This window comes from Labeo rohita, unplaced genomic scaffold (genome assembly GCF_022985175.1).
Source record: "Labeo rohita strain BAU-BD-2019 unplaced genomic scaffold, IGBB_LRoh.1.0 scaffold_637, whole genome shotgun sequence".
Lineage (NCBI taxonomy): Eukaryota > Metazoa > Chordata > Actinopteri > Cypriniformes > Cyprinidae > Labeo > Labeo rohita.
In genome coordinates this window covers 34,151-46,091 of record NW_026129565.1, presented here as the reverse complement: position 1 = coordinate 46,091, position 11,941 = coordinate 34,151, and positions in this window count along the sequence as shown.

The window sequence follows — 11,941 nt, the reverse complement described above, 5'->3', positions numbered from 1 at the left end:
TTGCTCCTAAGTCTGATTAAGACTGCAAACAAATGTAAATGATGTGGAGAGGATAACCATAGTGATGAAGACTTGGTTTAAGGACAAAAATTGTAATACATGGAAAAAAAGGCCATATCAGTCGCGTTTGCAGGAAGAGTAACAATGATAGAAAAACAAAGAGTGGAAACAGAGCAAAAGCTGCACGGCCAACAAAAGAAACTAAGCAGAAAGGCTATGATAAAAAAGGAAGTGTACACCACCTTGATGCTGATGCAGTATCCAGTGGTGATGAAACTGACTCTGATTTAGCTCTGTATAAACTGTCACAGCCAGGAGAAAAGTCCAGTATCATGGTGAAACCAGAAGTTGAAGGGTTGCCACTTGAAATGGAACTGGACACGGGCGCAGCAGTCTCTTTGATTTCAACAGAGACTTATGGTAGAATACTGAAACATCTGCCCTTATGCTCAACTGACATTGTTCTTCGAACATATACAGGACAAGCATTACGCCCTGAAGGTGTAATTGATGTTAATGTAAAAATGGGTAAACAGACGGCTGTTCTTCCACTGTATGTTGTGCAGGGGGATTATCCACCACTCTATGGCAGGGAATGGCTGCGTCAGATTAAACTTAACTGGAAAGAAATAAAAACAGTCAAACTGAAGACACTAGAAGCTGTTCTGCGAAAACATACTGCTGTTTTCTCTAAACAATTAGGGGAAATGAAGAGTATAAAAGCTAAAATAACGCTGAAACCTGAACATAAACCCAAGTTTTGGCAGCCCAGAGTAGTCCCATATGCTCTGCGTCCAAAAGTTGATGCGGAGCTGAACCGTCTCACTGAAATGGGAGTTTTGACACCGGTGCAGTACAGCGAATGGGCTACCCCAATAGTCCCCGTTGTAAAGAAAAATGGGGCAGTGCGCATCTGTGGGGATTTTAAGGTGACAATAAACCCCGTCCTTCATACTGAACACTATCCGTTACCACGTATTGAGGACCTTTTCGCTTCGTTAGCGGGAGGACAATGTTTCAGTAAACTGGACTTGTCCCATGCTTACCTTCAAATGAGGGTTGAGGAGGAGTCCACAAAGTTTCTCACAATTTCCACACAGAAAGGGCTATTCCAGTATACTCGTCTTCCATTTGGGATCGCCTCCGCCCCAGCTATATTCCAGAGAGCTATAGACCAAGTATTACTAGGTCTTCCTAATGTCCATTGCTATCTGGATGACATTCTTGTTACTGGGCGGACTGAAGCTGAACACTTGGAAAACCTGGATGCAGTCCTTGGACGCCTGGAGGAGTTTGGCTTGCATGTTGAAAGAGGGAAATGTGACTTCTTCAAGGTCTCACTGGAATATTTGGGTCACATAATTGACGCTGAAGGTTTGCACAAGTCGCCTGAAAAAGTAAGTGCAATTGTCAATGCCCCAACCCCATCAAACATCACACAGCTCGTTCCTTGGCCTGTTAAACTATTATGGGAGATTCATACCTAATTTGGCGACTATAGCGAATCCTTTGAATACTCTGCTGTGCAAAGGGAAGCGCTGGCAGTGGTCTGCAGAGTGCAATGCTGCATTCAAAAAGGCAAAGGAACAACTAGTGTCGCAAAACGTCTTGACACACTACGACCCACAGAACCCAGTTCGGCTTGCGTGTGACGCATCACTTTATGGCATTGGTGCTGTCATTTCACACATGTTACCCAGCGGTGAAGAAAAGCCAATAGCTTTTGCATCGCGCACACTTAGCAAGGCAGAACAGAATTATGCGCAAATTGAGCGTGAGGCTCTGGCAATTGTGTTCGGAGTCAGGAAATTCCATCAGTATCTCTACGGACGGAAATTCACGCTCTTCACAGATCACCGCCCCCTTACTACGATCTTTGGACCACAAAATGGAATTCCATCAATGGCGGCAGCACGTATGCAAAGGTGGGCATTACTTTTGTCTGCGCACAACTACACCATAGAGTACAAAAGAGCTGAACATCACGCAAATGCTGATGGTCTTTCCCGTCTGCCATTGCAAGTAGAACATCGAGAGAAACAGGATGCTGTAGAGCTGTTCTACCTCGGACAAGTGGGGAAGCTCCCTGTCAGTGCCACTGATATTCGACGAGAGACTATCCTGGCTACAGTTGTCGAAATGGTTCTGAAAGGGACTCAAGCTATTAGCCTGACTGATAATAATGAACTCTCACCTTTCATCTCCAAGCGCAGTGAGCTGTCTGTCCAACATGGGTGCTTAATGAGGGGTATGAGAGTTGTTGTTCCTCACAAGCTACGGAAAAGAGTGCTGGAGGAACTGCACACTGGCCACCCAGGAATTGTCCGAATGAAAGCCATTGCTCGTAGTTATGTGTGGTGGCCAGGTCTTGATGCTGACATTGAGCTACAAGTGAAAATGTGTCAGTCATGTCAACAAATACAGAAAATGCCATCCCAAGCACCCCTCCATCCATGGGAGTGGCCAAGCAAACCATGGGAGCGCATACATGTAGATTTTGCTGGGCCATGTGAGGGTCACATGTACCTAGTCGTGGTCGATGCACATTCAAAGTGGCCTGAGGTGCAAGTGATGACATCAGCGACAGCAGAAAAAACAATTGAAGTTTTGAGGAACCTTTTCAGTCATTATGGTCTGCCCGAAGTCCTCGTGAGTGACAATGGACCACAATTTGTCTCTCAGGAGTTTGCAAATTTCCTGAAGGCCAACCATGTGAAACATATTCGTTCCGCTCCATATCATCCGGCAATGAACGGGCAGGCTGAGAGGTTTGTTCAGTCGCTAAAACAAGCACTGAAGGCTTCTAAGGGCTCTTCTACTCTTCAAAAAAGGCTGGAAACATTCTTGCTAACATACCGCAACACACCACATCCAACGACAAAAGAGTCCCCTTCCTTGTTGTTTTTGGGACGCCAGTTGCGCACACGTCTTGATGCCTTAAAACCCAGTGTGACAGCTGCCGTGCGACTCTCCCAGGCCTCTCAGGTTCTCCGCCGAGCTGGTCGTTTGAAGCCAAGACAGTTCAGAGTAGGCGATGCTGTGCTGGCTCGTGATTACAGGGGGAGAAAGAGATGGACATCAGGAGTGGTGACGGCTCAAAGTGGTCCAGTATCTTATACTGTGGATGTAGGTACTTCTGAGGAATGGAGGCGTCATGCTGCTGATCAACTTTTGTCCATTCCAAAACAAACAGCTGAAACTCATTCAACAGAATTACCTGATAACAAGAATGTGTCTGTTCCTGTGCAGACCTCTGTAGATGCCACTTCTTCTACACCACCAACAAAGGAACAAGATGTTAACAGTGACACATCAGAAGAGTGTCAGACAAAGCATGACAAGCATGACATCACACCAACACCGGTCAGACGTTATCCAGCAAGAGTGATTAAACCACCCAACCGTTTGACATTATAGGATGATGGAAACTGCTGGATTGAACTATAATTAGTTATGTTAGTGAGCCTGTTCTGATATGGGGCAGAATAATCCCCAAACTGGCTCGAGGCAAGAGGCAGTCTACCCTCTACCTCTAGAGTAGAATAATTAAAAGCATTATAGTTGTGGTTTTGAAAATGTTTTGGAGTTGTTTCTGATTAAGAGGGGAGGAGATGTTATGTATGTGATATTGCCATTCTCCTAAGTGCCTGTAGGTGGCACCACCACGTTATTAATTATTAGTAGTTGTGTTCCTTGAAATAAATCAAGTGAAGAAGTTAAGTACCCCCGTTGTGGCTGTGTTATTTATCGTAGTGCATTCAAGAGTATATTCTGTTGTCTACATGTTGTGATAGTGAGAACATAACAGTAATGTTAAGACAGTATATGCAATCCTTAAACATTGTAGATACATGGAGAATTCTGAATCCCTCAGACAGAGATTTTTCTTTTTACTCTCATGTGCATAAGTCATATTCGCGCATTGACTTCAAATTTAGTACCAAATGTATGCAAGTCACAGTATCACAACATTATAATATCAGACCATGCTCCCCGGTCAGTTGACCTTAGATTAGATAATTTAAGAGGAGAATTTAGATGGAAGTTAAATAATGTACTCTTGAAGGATGAAGAATTTAATAAAAATCTTGGAAAAAAGATTGAGCAATTTATTGAAATTAAGGATAATGGTGAGGTGCATGATTCAAATTTATGGAAGGCATTGAAAGCTGTAGTTAGAGGGGAAATAATAGCAATTGAGATAGCTGATAGGAAGAAAGTTAGGGTGAGAATGACTGAAATAGAAAACACTCTTACCAGATTAGACAGCTTACACAAAAATAGCCAAAATATGGTGCTACTGAAAGAAATTGTTGCATTAAAGTATGAATACAACTCTCAGCATACTAAAATTATTATGTAAGATTAAACAAAGATACTATGAATTAGTGGATAAACCCCATAACCTTCTAGCGCGGCAATTAAGACAATATGAAGCTGCCAGGGCCATATATCAAATTAAGAACAATGAGGGGAAAATCATAACTGATCCGAAGGAAATAAATCAAAATTTTGCAGAGTTTTATGCAGAGGTGTATACTTCCATAGGGAAGTCTGACCAGAAAAATATTGATAGTTTTATGAAAGGATTACATTTGCCAAATTTAAGCGAAGAGGCTTTAAAAGGCACTAGATGCAGAAATAAGCATTGAAGAAGTGGAAAATGCTATTAAAGAGTTCCCTAACAACAAGGCACCTGGGCCTGATGGGTTCAGGATTGAATTTTACAAAAGATTTAGTAAGGCTATTTTGCCATTGCTGGTACGCATGTTTAGGCATTCACAGACAGTCAGCTGTTTTCCTGCATCGATGTATGATTCCAATATATCTTTTATATCTAAACCGGCTGCTAGTGTCATCATACAGACCAATCTCTTTACTATCTACTGAAACTAAAATAATCTGGAAAATCCTTGCTAATAGATTGAAGAAGTATATCTGTGATATTATACACCCGGATCAGAAGGGCTTCATGCCAGGCAGACAAATGTATTTTAATCTACGTTGCTTGTACAATGTTTTATATTGGAATCATAAAGAAGAAGCGGCAATCATTTCATTAGATGCACAAAGGGCATTCGACCAAGTAGATTGGGGATATATGATGTCGGTCTTAAAGAATTTTGGTTTCGGCCGCGTGTTTAGACAGTGGATAAAAACAATATATTCCTGTCCAAAAATCCTCAGTAGTGACTAATTATAATATTTCAGCTCCTTTCTCAGTTTATAGAGGGACAAGGCAAGGCTGACCGCTGTCCTCATTTCTTTTTGCAATTGTGACAGAGCCTTTGGCTGCATATATTCAGCAAAAGGGGGATATTCAACCAATCACAATAGGTGGCCTCCCACAACATATTTCACTTTACGCAGATGATATACTTTTGTTTATAAAAAATCCTAGTAAGTCTATTCCACATCTTCTCACTTCAATTTCAAGATTCAGGAATATATCAGGTTTTACTGTTAACTGGAAGAAAAGTGATCTGATGACTATTGGGCCCAACACTTGTAAGCAATATATAAGATCCACCCCATTTAAGATAGCAGAAAACTCTTTTACTTACCTTGTTGTCATAATAACTAAAAAAACAAAAGACTTCTAAGAGCCAATTGGCAAAATAGGATCGACCAATTAAAAAAATAACATAGACTATTGGATACACTGCCGATTTCAATGGTAGGTAAAATTAATGCAGTAAAGAAGGTGAGCCTACCAAGATTCCTCCACTTATTTCAGTCCATCCTTTCATGTATACCACAGTCCTATTTTAAACAACTAGACACAATACTTAATTATAATTATAAAACAGCAAGAATCAAAAAACAACATTTTTTAAAATCTAAAAAGAAGGGGGGATTTGGGTTACCTTACTTTAAAGCATATCAATGGGCAGCACATTTGAATATATTTTCTTGGTGGATTAATGATCCGTCAGAAGGAACCTGTGAACAACCTGAATGGCTTAGAATTGAACAAGCTCTTTGCTCTAACTCTTCACTGCAGGCACTATGCAATAGTCCAGGAAAAGTTAATAAACTTGTATATAATAATCATTTTGTTATAGGCCAGTCTTTAAACATCTGGAAACAAATCAAAATATATATTAAAGCTCCTAATGTATATCTGTATAGTCCCATATGTATGAATCACTCCTTCATTCCTGCTCTTAACGATAAGGTTTTTTCACTGTGGAAACAGAAGGGAATAAGCTGTGTCGGCTCACTTTATATGAGTGGGCATTTCTTGTCTTTTAGAGCTCCAATCAAAGTTTGAGTTACCAACATCTCATTTTTTCTGATATCTGCAAATCAGAGACTATGTCAGGAAAATTGTTCCTGATTTTGAACATCCAAAAAAGCATGAAAAATTAGAGGAAAAAATAAATCAATTTAAAGCCAGAAACTCAAAAGCAGTGTCTTATTTCTATAATGTATTAACTGATCTGATGGTTTGTGACACAACTACAATTAAGAAAGCATGGGAGGAGGAATTAGGTTTCACTATTGAGGATGCACAATGGGAGGAATGCCTACAGAATATACATGACTGTTCAATTAATACTAGACACAACTTAATACAATTTAAATCTCTCCATTGAGTATACATGCGCAAAACTAAATTGCACAACATTGTCCCTGAAGTGTCGCCGGTGTGTAATAAATGCAAGGTTGCAGAGGGTACACTTCTACATTCATTTTGGACATGTTGAAACCTTCACAAGCATTGGACTGATATTTTTGACCTGCTTTCAAAAGTGTAAAAAAAAAACAGATTGTTCCAGATCCAATGATTGCCATCTTTGGGGTGATTTCTGTACCTTCTTTTAGTACATATGCAAGGCAGGGTATTTCTTTATTTATGGTTCTTGCAAAGATATTGATTCTTCAGAGGTGGAAACTTGTGCCAACATTCGATGTGCTGCTGAGTGAGCTAGTGGGCATTATTCATATTGAAAAGTTACGATTTATTAACAATGATAAACTAGATGTAGTTTGGAAAATATGGAAGCCTGTATTAGATCACCTAGAAATGTGATAATTTTACTTATTTACGTTTGGTTTCTATACTGCATAATACCTTGGTAAATTTTACATACCTAAATATTATTATTCTGTTATTTTATTCATTTATTATTTATTTATTTTTTCTCCCCCCTCTGCTGATTGTAACAGAGGAGCGGGAGACAAGCGGATCCACGTGCAAACGTTTATTGACTGGACGAGACATAGACATGGTCAAAGGCAGGCAGGGTCGATCAACAGCAGACGGGTACATAGACATCAAGATGAAGAGTAATCCTAAAACAGGCGAGGGTCAGTCCAGCGGCAAACGTTATCCGTGAAGGGCTAGGCAGAAGAGTGGTCAAACAGGCGAGAGTTCAAAACGAGATAACAAAACAAGACAAGAACACAGAGGGAAACGCTTTGTACGACAGTGAACACTAATCAATACTCGGCGGTGAGTGACTGGAAGACCGGGGCTTTTATACAGTCCGTGATTGGTGCAAATGGTAAGAGCAGTGGCTGAAGGGAAATGGAGTCTGGGGTGTGGTGCAACAGTCAGTGTGTGAGAACAAGGTGAGAGTGACATCTGGTGGTGAGCGGTCCGCAGCTCACCGACCAGATCCGTAACACTGATGTTATTCAATTCAATTCAATTCAAATTTATTTGTATAGCGCTTTTCACGATACATATCGTTGCAAAGCAGCTTTACACCAAATTGACATTTTTACAATATATGTAGTAGTAGCTTGATGTACATATGGCAGAGATGTGTGGTAAAGATCAATTAATGACATAATCAAACAGACAAAGAACACTATAAATTAGTAGCAGAATTCGGTAGTGCTGTATGTTTTCAGGGTTGGCATCATCTGAAGTCCTCTGTGGGGTTGGCATCATCTCTTCTTAAGTGTTCTGGATCCACACTGGAGCTTGTGAATTCCTAGTTACCATGGGATGTCAATCCCATGGCAAAAACAGAGAACAAATAGGAACATAATTAGCATAGCTGCTGTTCAAACTAAGAAAAGGAAGGTTTGTTAAACCAGAGCTAAAAGACTAATAATGAACATTTGATCAGATATAGCTGCAGGAAAAGTTTGAGATGCATTATTTGAATGCTTGGCTAAAAAGATGTGTCTTTAATCTAGATTTAAACAGAGACACTGTATCTGAACCCCGAACGTTATCAGGAAGGCTGTTCCAGAGTTTGGGTGCCAAATGTGAAAAAGCTCTACCTCCTTTAGTGGACTTTGCTATCCTAGGTACTACCAACAGTCCAGAGTTTTGCGACCTTAGGGAGCGTGATGGATTGTAGCGTGGTAGAATACTGGTTAGGTACGCAGGAGCTAAACCGTTAAGTGCCTTATAGGTAAGAAGTGCTATTTTGTAGCTGATGCGGAACCTAATAGGTAGCCAGTGCAGAGACTTTAAAATTGGGGTAATATGATCATATTTTCTTGACCTGGTAAGGACTCTAGCAGCTGCATTTTGGACTATCTGTAGCTTGTTTATTGAAGATGCAGGACAACCACCTAGTAGTGCATTACAATAGTCCAGTCTAGAGGTCATGAATGCGTGAACTAGCTTTTCTGCATCAGAAACAGGTAACATGTTTCGCAGCTTGGCAATGTTTCTAAGATGGAAGAATGCTGTTTTTGTAACATGAGAAATATGATTTTCAAAAGACAAGTTGCTGTCTAATATAACACCCAGGCTTTTGACTGTAGTGGAAGTAACAGTACATCCGTCTAGTTGTAAATTGTAAGTCAGAAGATTCTGTGTATTGTTTTTAGGTCCAATAAGTAATATCTCTGTCTTATCTGAATTTAATAGCAGAAAATTGTTGGTCATCCAATCTTTTACATTTTTAACACACTCTGTTAACTTCGATAATTCAGAAGTTTCATCTGGTCTTGTTGAGATATATAGTTGAGTATCATCAGCATAACAATGGAAACTAATCCCGTGTTTTCTAATAATATTACCAAGGGGCAGCAAGTATATTGAAAATAGTAGAGGACCTAGAACAGATCCTTGTGGCACTCCATACTTCACTGGTGATAACTGAGATGACTCCCCTTTTAAATAAACAAAGTGGTAGCGATCAGACAGGTAGGATCTAAACCATTTTAAAGCCTGCCCTTGGATACCTGCATAATTTTGTAGTCGATCTATTAGTATGTCATGATCTATAGTGTCGAACGCAGCACTAAGATCAAGTAAAACTAGCAATGAGATGCAGCCTTGGTCTGATGCAAGAAGCAAGTCATTAGTGATTTTAACAAGTGCAGTTTCTGTGCTGTGATGGGGCCTGAAACCTGACTGAAATTCTTCATAGATATCATGTTATCACTGTGAACTGTTAGGAATTTCTTTATTTTGTGCATCAGAGATATTTACTTGTAACAAGTATGCCGTACTATTGTTTTCCTTCTGGACCTTGTTTCTGGAAAAACAAATGCTCTATTAAAAACTAAATAAAGTAAAAAAAAAAAAAAAAGCAAAACAAAAAAACAAATAGTCTTTAAATCCAACAAGCCATCTATATGCTGGAGCTCTGGAGACAAATCCCCCCCCCCCCCAAAGCAACTAATACCCCAAAAGGGCTCAGTTGCCAGGACAACAATTTGATAAGAGTTTTTTTTGCCCAGAGGAATGCACATTTGCCCATGCTAGATTTGCCCACAGGAAAGACACAATGCCTATAGAAATACACTCCTTCCTATTCATTCACAGACAAACCTTTCTTTGACTTTCCTATCACACATAGCCCAGGTCATTGTGTACAGTATTACTGCATTGTATTTTAATGTTGTCTGTTGTATTTGTCTTTCTACTGTTTTATGCATGCATTATGATAGATGACTAGTCGTATAACCCACCTATGCCATGTTTGGTCTCTTTGAATTCATATTTTGATGATCTAAAAGATGGTGTAAATTAGATGTTGATACCTATGCAACGTGTTAGTATTTTAAGAAACCTTACTAGTTTTTGCATTAACACTCAATCGAATTACATATGCAAAAAAAAAAAAAAAAAAAAAACATGCTCACAGACAAAGAGTCGTAAACTTTTCCTTCAAAGGTGAAAGTTACCATTGGTTTGTGGACTCCCTCTCTTCATTATCTTCGTCTGCAACGTCTTCCGACTGCTGCCTGTGTGGAGGAACCCATGGGGAGCCTGAGCCGGCACAGAGCTGTGGCTCTCGACCACAAACAGCCAGACATTTCCACTCAACCCTGGAATTCATCTTTATGACTCACCTCAGTCAGTCAGTGGTTCTTTTAGAACCTAAGAAGATGAGCTAGAACTCTTCAGGACTTTCCTAAGTGCGCGCCAGGCCTTGCGGCCTTGTCTTTCTATTCCTCAAAGATCACAAGACTTCAGCTGGGTCCCTCTCAGCTCTTGGTTTTGCTTCACTTTTCACATGGGACGAAACATCTTTGGAGTTTATCACTCTTCGGACCCAGAAGAACGTGATCACGATTCCAAAACCACCACTGCTCCAAACCATCAAGACTTTTAGCCGAGACTGCATTCGGACACTTGTTCGACGACCAAGGCAATGCAAGTATCGTACATTTAACTAAACAAACAGAGGTTTAGTACAAGCTGTAGACAGCACTGATGGTTTCACTCAGGTGGTTAACTGACTCTTTTCATAGCTTCATTTCCTTGTCTCTCTCTCTAACTGCTTCTCACTGACCATTTCCCCCATGTATGAGTGATTTCATGTTTGTTTGTTTAGATTAGTTATGTGTTAGTCCTTTGTTAATAAACTATTGTGCACAAATTACATGAGTTTTGCTTCTGATTCTGCCTTGCAAATTAATGTCCCTTTACGATTCCAATTCGAGCTACATGCTCTAATGCAACGGTACTTTAAGAAAGTTATTTTCTGTGTCCAAGAAAATATAATTTCTTAGAGTTGATATAAAAGTTATGCTGAATATTCACTGTGCAAACATATTAGTTGATGGAAAAATTAATTCTGCTACAGTTACTACTGGCAGTTGATATAAATATTTGTAATTAATCATAATTAACTATAATTATTTATACACATTTCCCTTTGAGCTAAATTCGCTACAATCGCTACACAGCAACTAATAACATTACATCTCAATAGCTGGGGAGACGTTTGAGTTGCTGCTGACATAAGATGTGTTTTGTGTAGCTACACTTACTTACGCATTGTACAGAAGCAAGATGAAAAGAAAATACTGTTGAAACTTTTCAGAAGAGCTAATGAGACTCTTTTTTTATCCTTTGCTGTCTAAGCTTAAATTTAGGAAGCATTCTTTAAAACCTGCCCATAGATTTAGTAGCAGTAGTATACTTTACACTACTACTACTACATCTATGGTCAGGTTTTGAAGAATGCTTCCTATTTCTCTTCTGGTAGGTTAAATGCAATTAAGATTATATTTCTTCCACGATTTTTGTGTATAGTGCAGAAGACTAACTAAATCCTACCCTGGTTTCCATTTACCTGGAACAATATAGTCAAAGAGATTTCCAAACAGCACCTCTCTAAATCCAAAACACAAGGACGGCACAAGGGGGGCTAACAGTAGGAGAGAGGATTTCCAGTTGACCCTTTTTACACCGGTATATTTGCCATAAGCTAAATAATCTGAGAAGACTGACTGGACTTTGCTGTAAAAACCACATTAGATTTAAAAAGACAAATTTGAATTGCATCATTTTATTATCCACATGAGCCACTGGTTCTTGGACTCTGATGATTGCTGCTTTTCTATCTACATTAACATGTTAACACAATGTTTTGAAGCTCTTGCTAATTTATTAGCCTGCTTTATGCTTTCTACCTACAGGTGAACGCTTCACTCGGAATTAACATTTTCAGCATTATAACTGCATGCATCGCCATTCAGTCCATTACTACAGCTATTATGGTCATACTGAATT